Here is a 7,414-nt window from a genome sequence, read left to right as displayed (position 1 = left end):
TTAGATGTTATGAGCATTACAATAAGTTTGAGAATAAGGACGACTGATGACAACATCCTTTTAAGGATGTCTGACCTTCAAATTGTGAGAAACTTTGTGATATGTTTGAGGATCCTGCATTTAAGGTAAATAAATAACTTGTTTTACATGTCATGGTTTATAATTTTTCTTGCTAATATTTACAACTTCTATGCAGAAACGAAATTTTATAAACAAAGTAAGTAGATCAAATTTGAAGATTTATCACCATACAGGCTTAAAATTTTTCCATCGTCTCTTTAAGAAGTTGGTAAGTCTATTTTATTTAATGTATTTCTCAAGTTTATTTCTTTTCATATTCTAATGAATTTATATCTATAAAATATTTGTCTTGTAGCAAGACTCAGATAGCAATTACGATCTGACAAAATTATATGGTGCATCACATACTGATCAAAATGGAGAGTGAACTCATCTTGACGCTTGTGAAAATTATGTAAGTATTATTATTTGTTTTAATTAAACATACTTATATATTTTTGACAATATTAATTATTTCTCTTATGTGTAAGAAAAAATAGTTGCCTTGCGTGCTGAATCTGCAACTGATCAAAATTTTGCAACGAGTGATGTTGAAATTTTTATGAACGTTCTAGGTCCACGTTTAGGCTATTTGAGGGGTTTGGGTTGTTGCGCCAAGCCTTCTAGCTCATCCTCATCGTCCAATAATGCCTCCAACACTTCTAGAACATTAGAGGAAGCGAGTTCAGAGATCGAGGAATAGTAATATGAGATAGAGGCTCAAGTAGCCCAACTAGTTGACTTGGAGATGAGAATGAAACAACAAGAAGAGCAACAAACGAAGTTCAGGAGAGAAATACAACTCCAAATGCAAATACTTATGCAACAATTCAGGCCTCCGAGATAAAAACTTAATTTATAGAGAAGATTTTTTGTATTATGAAGACTACTATTTTATTTAGTTGATTTGCACTTACGAGACTACTTTTATATTTGTTGAACATGTATTAATGTGTTTTCAGATTTTATTTATGTATATTTTGTTTTCTATTAATGGGTTGAAAAAAATATTATACTGTTCGAATGCAAAAAAGCCGTTCGAACATTTAATAAGTGCTAACGATTCGAACGGTTTAATAAGATATTCGAAAGTGATGCATAAACTGCGTTTGAACAACCATTAGGAAAAGAAAAAATTACATAACTGTTCCAATAATACTCTAAGGTTTCGAATGAATTTGAATAGTAAAATATTTGAACGTCAAATAGTAAGTTTGAACTATCAACTAGTACATACGTTCTGTAGATGTAAAAGTTTGGTTAGGATTAGATGAGATGGCTAAGTTGATAACTTTGGATATGACTAGGTAACTAAGATGATAGAGTTTATCTTACCATTAATTTTTTATTTTAGATGAATGTAAATTATTTTGACTTTATCTATAACAATATTGAGTTTATCTAGGTAGTATTAGAGGTTGTTTAGATAAGTCATAAGTATGAAAATCGAGTCCTAATGAATATGCTCTTATCCAGAAAAGAAGTTGAACTAGGCTCAGTTTTTGTAGAGAGAATTTATCGCGAGTGTCAGCATTCTGTCAGGAGAATTCTTCACGACAAATTCGCTCCGTCAGTAGAGTCCAACTGAAACTAAAACTTCTTTTAGATTGTTTGTTTAAATGATTCTATTGGTTAGGATCTGTAGAGATTCAATTATCGATACATTTAGATACTTTACAGTACATATTTTTGTGAGAAAATTTCTTGGATAATTTTCATGTGGCGCCCTCGACCCCCACGTGTTATTTTAGTGGAGTTTGTGACACCGGGATGATGATCACACGGATCACGCACTCCATCGACCAGTGCTCAGAGTGTGTACCACATGCAATAAGTGTACAAAATAATATACGCAGCGGAGAAATAAAAAACCTTTCTTCATTCAGTACCAGAATTTGTTTTTAAAAAAACATATAACATAACTTTACAAGGATTAAACAGTCATCCGACAGATAAAGTAAATACAGAAAATAACATAGGAGAAACAAATCCCATAACATTGAACAGTAACTCAGCAAGTCAACCCTCTGGCGGAGCTGATTCCTCAGGTTCATACTCAGGCTCTGCGTCAGATTCTACGGAACCATAAAACGGAACCGTAGGGTAAAACACCACCATGAGATTATGACATCTCAGTACATAATTAATCGAAATAACATTCAAGAGATATAAAAAATAACACGCGTCCCCAAACGCACATAATTCACAATAATACAAAATATATATTTATTCCCAAAATACTCTTTTTAACCACTTACACAAAAAATCCCATTTTGGTCCAATCAGAATTATTAGTCATTAAACATGCGCCACGGTCTCCCCTAGGGACCATCCACACGACCTGGCTCTCTTCGTCACATCACAGGTAACGTCCGTGCATGAGACTTCGTAACAAGTGATGCTCGGTTCCGCGCTTAGCGCGTACGTAGCCGATCATCCTCTAACCTCGCCAGCCAAAGGTCACGGAATCGGTACGAGAGCATTACCGTCTCGTCCGTTCCCATCATCGCCCTGCGACAACTCAGGGGATGTCACGTCAGTCTTTTACGTTCCCGAGTGACGAGAGGAGCTCCACCGAGATAATGCCCCATCTCGGCTTGGGGTCGTGAAACACACGCATCCACGCAACAGTATCAATATCCAATAGACTTTGTGACATCACCGCACAATTTAATAAAACGATAAATATGCTTTTCAACAGCTTATTGAAATATGCATTTAAATAATTCAATTACAAATTCTCAAATAACGTCGAAATACAGTTTGATAATTTCACGCGTAATCCCATCCTCCAATCCGGCTCAAGGCCCAATTTCCAAGAAATTAATACAATCAATAGTTCCACAAATACCACAATTTATAAAGCCAATAAATGCAACAATTTATTTATAAAACTGGAAAATTACATACACACGTTGAGTGGAATAATCTGAAAGATCAATCGAATGGACAGTTGTACAAGGCAATGGTGCAACAGCAGCACACAACAAGACAGTGCCTAAAAACTTGGGTTTTTGTTACACAGCAACAACCAATAATTTCACAACACCATACACCACAACAGTCTCACAACACTCACCATTTACAACCCAATTTTAACAAGAAATTGAGTAGAACTAATTTTCAAAAACACAGTACAGCATCCCTCTTTGAACTCTCGGATCACACCCAAAAATTCACAATTTCCGAACCAAACACACTCGAAAAAGCTTACAAAATTCACTCTGTTTTAAAACCTAAAATTCACAGATAACACCAAAATCGGAGATCCCAAAACCATGAGAAGCCGTGGCCTATTTATAGGCCAAATGCGGCGGTTCGCATGGCGTGCGTGTCACACGGTGGAGGAAGGAAATAACGGCAGCATGCCGTGAAGAAAAAGAAGTCCTCTTGCGGACGCGTGGCACGGTGGCACTCACGGAAGCCATGCCCATCGACACCGAGGAGCTTGCGGAAGGTCAAGTGACCGCGAAATGCCACGGGTTGACAGCAAGCTCACGGGGTGCATGCCGAACGACACGAGAGAGAGATGAAGGTGGAGGTGGCTCATGGCTGGGTTCCGTTTTCGGCAGCAGCTGCGTGCTGCGCGCAGGAAGAAGAAGAAGAAAGAAGGATAAGAAGATGAAGAAGTGTGCGGCGCAGAAGAGAAGAGATGAAGAGATGAAGCCCTAGCTTCATTTTGACCCAAACGGCGCCGTTCAACTTAAGGGGAGGGGCTGGCTGCTCACAGGCCGCACGGGCTGGGCCGGGGCTATGGGCTGGGCCGGTCTTCGGCTGGGCTTCAGCTAACACACACAACACACACACGGCCCAACGAAATAAAACACAAATAATAAGCCCAAAAACAAACACAAGCCAAAAAAAAAATAAAAACAATACAAATAATCAAAATAACATACTCTAAAATAAATTAACAAAACAATAAAATAAAATACCAAAACAAATAACAAACAACATAATTTAATTAACACATTAATTAAAATAACAATATAACACCTCAAAAATAAGGAATTAAAAATATAAGTGAAACTAGAGATCTCACAACCTCCCCTCCTTAAAAGAAATTTCATCCTCGAAATTGCCAAGTTCATCTTTGATTCAAAAACCAAGATAGAAAACAAAGCTTATCAAAAGCTTGAGAAAGAAAGCAACATTCAAACTATCCAAACAAGTAAGGATAGAACTTTCTCATATCTACTTCTCTCTCCCAAGAAAAATCCTGAGCCAAAGGATCTCCCCATGATACCATAACTAATGGTATCGTCTTAGATCTTAACTGTTGTTCCTTTCTATCCAAGATCTGAGTTGGAACAACTTCATACGTGAGATCAGGCCGAAGTTGAATGCTTTCGGGGTCAACGAAACGCGGTTCTTGCTGTCCAAAGCTCTTCTTTAATGACGACACGTGGAAAACATCATGAATCTCTCCAAAATATTCAGGCAAGGCAATACGATAAGCAACGGGTCCAATCTTCTCCAGAATTTGAAAAGGGCCAACATATCTCGGGCTAAGTTTCCCTTTTTTACCGAAATGCTTAACGCCTTTCATTGGAGAAACCTTGAGATAAACCCAATCACCATCCTCAAATAATAAATCTCTTCTTCTCGTGTCCGAATAACTCTTTTGACGACTCTGAGCAGCTGTCATCTTGTTTTTTATAACTTGAACCTGATTTCTCAACTCCTGAATAATTTCTGGTCCAAGTAGATTACCTTCGCCGACTTCATCCCAAAACAAGGGAGACCTACATTTTCTCCCATAAAGAGCTTCATAAGGGGCCATTTGAATAGTTGCTTGAAAACTGTTATGATAAGCAAACTCTATAAGCGATAGATGATTTTCCCAACTTCCTTTAAAATCCAAAACACAGGCTCGCAACATATCCTCAAGAGTCTGAATAGTGCGTTCTGATTGGCCGTCAGTCTGGGGATGATAAGCACTGCTGAATTTTAACTTGATGCCCAAAGCTGTTTGCAAACTTTTCCAGAAGTGAGATGTGAAACGTGGGTCCCTATCTGACACTATACTCTTGGGAATTCTATGAAGACGTACAATTTCCTTGACATATAACCGAGTCAAACTTCCCAAAGTATTAGTGTTAGATATAGGTAAGAAATGGGCACACTTGGTTAGACGATCAATAATTACCCAAATTGAATTTTTCCCACTAGGCGTTCTTGGTAGTCCTATAACAAAGTCCATTGCGATGTCGTCCCATTTCCACTCGGGAATCGGGAGTGGTTGAAGATAGCCAGCAGGCCTTTGATGCTCAGCTTTAACCTGTCGACAAGTAGTACATTTTTCAATAAATAAAGCAACGTCTCTCTTCATACCTCCCCACCAAAAACTTTTCTTCAAATCTCGATACATCTTTGTACTTCCAGGATGAACAGAATAAGGAGCTGCATGGGCTTCAGTCAAGATTCTTTCTTTAAATTCTGAATCTGTAGGAATCACCCTACGATTTCGGAATAAAAGAATATCTTCTCTACTTAGACTGAAATGCGCGGGTCCTTGCGACTTCTTTACTCTTTCTCTAATGTCAAACAACTTAGAGTCATTTTCCTGCAGAGTCTTTAACTCCTTAAAATCAAGAACTCGAATATCAAGAATTGAAGTCAACACTTCTTCCTGTTGAGAACTCTTAGCAAGAAGTCTCCTCATACTAAAAAGAAGAGAGTCCAACCCTGGTGATTCAGCCTCATTAATCGAATAAGACTTCCGACTAAGTGCATCTGCAACCAGATTTGCTTTTCCAGGATGATATTTAATCTCACATTGATAATCACTAATTAACTCTAACCATCTCCTCTGTCTCATATTAAGATTTTTTTGCGAGAAGAGATGTTTAAGACTTTTATGATCAGTGAAAATTTCACAGGCCTCACCATATAAATAGTACCGCCAAATCTTGAGAGCGAAAACCACAGCTGCTAGCTCCAAATCATGAGTGGGATAATTCTTTTCATGATCTTTCAATTGACGAGATGCATATGCCACGACTTTTCCTTCTTGCATAAGAACACATCCCAAACCAAATTTGGAAGCATCGCTAAATACTACAAACGGTTTATGAGGTTCTGGAAGTGCCAACACAGGTGTTGTAGTTAACCTCTTCTTCAATTCTTGAAAACTTTTCTCACATTTGTCAGACCAGACAAACTCCACATTTTTCCTTGTAAGTGAAATGAGAGGTCCAGACAATCGAGCAAAGCCCTCCACAAACCTTCGATAGTAACCAGCAAGTCCCAAGAAGCTTCGAATTTCGTGTACCGATGAAGGACGCGGCCATGCCAAGACAGATTCGATCTTACTTGGATCAACTGCTACGCCATTCCGGGACATGACATGACCAAGAAACTTAATCTCTTCCAACCAAAATTCACACTTATTCAGATTTGCATAAAGCTGATGTTCTCTCAACTTACTCAGAACAAAACGAAGATGACCGGCGTGTTGCTCCGAATCTTGAGAATAAACTAATATATCATCAATAAAAACAATCACAAAGGAATCTAGATAAAGTCGAAATACCCTATTCATCATATCCATAAAGGCTGCAGGGGCATTGGCTAAACCAAAAGGCATCACTTTAAACTCATAATGCCCATACCTAGACCTAAAGGCAGTCTTAGGTATATCCTGTTCCTTAATCCTCAATTGATAGTATCCCGACTTTAGGTCAATCTTTGAAAAAGTTGTTGCACCCTGAAGTTGATCGAATAAGTCATCAATCCGAGGTAAGGGGTATTTATTCTTGATGGTTACTTCATTGAGTTCTCGGTAATCTATGCACATTCTGAGAGTACCATCTTTCTTTTTAACAAATAAAACTGGTGCGCCCCAAGGTGAATAACTAGGCTGGATAAACCCTTTATCTACCAGTTCTTGTAGTTGATTTTTCAGCTCTTTTAATTCTGCTGGCGCCATTCGGTACGGGGCCTTATGAACTGGTGCCGCACCGGATTCTAGATCGATGGCGAACTCCAAATCACGAACAGGTGGTAATCCAGGTAAATCATCCACAAATACATCGGAAAACTCCTCCACAATCGGAATTTTTGCTAAAGATTTCTTTTCCGAAAGTACAGGCATTACTTGAACTAAGAAAGCGTCAGCTCCACTTGCCAAGTCTCTACTTGCTTGAATGGCGGATATAACTGTAGGTTTTGACTTTACTTTACTCCCAGCAAACTCTAAATACTTCCCTCCGGGTAGTTGGAAACTAACTATCCGACTACGGCAATTAATACTGGCAAAATACTGATATAACCAGTCCATTCCTAAAATAATATCAAATTCAAGTAGCTTAAACATTATCAGATCTGCTTTAAGAATCATTCCACTAATCAT

The sequence above is a fragment of the Juglans regia genome, chromosome 3 (assembly GCF_001411555.2).
Source record: "Juglans regia cultivar Chandler chromosome 3, Walnut 2.0, whole genome shotgun sequence".
NCBI classification, from domain to species: domain Eukaryota; kingdom Viridiplantae; phylum Streptophyta; class Magnoliopsida; order Fagales; family Juglandaceae; genus Juglans; species Juglans regia.
This window is presented reverse-complemented; position numbering follows the sequence as displayed.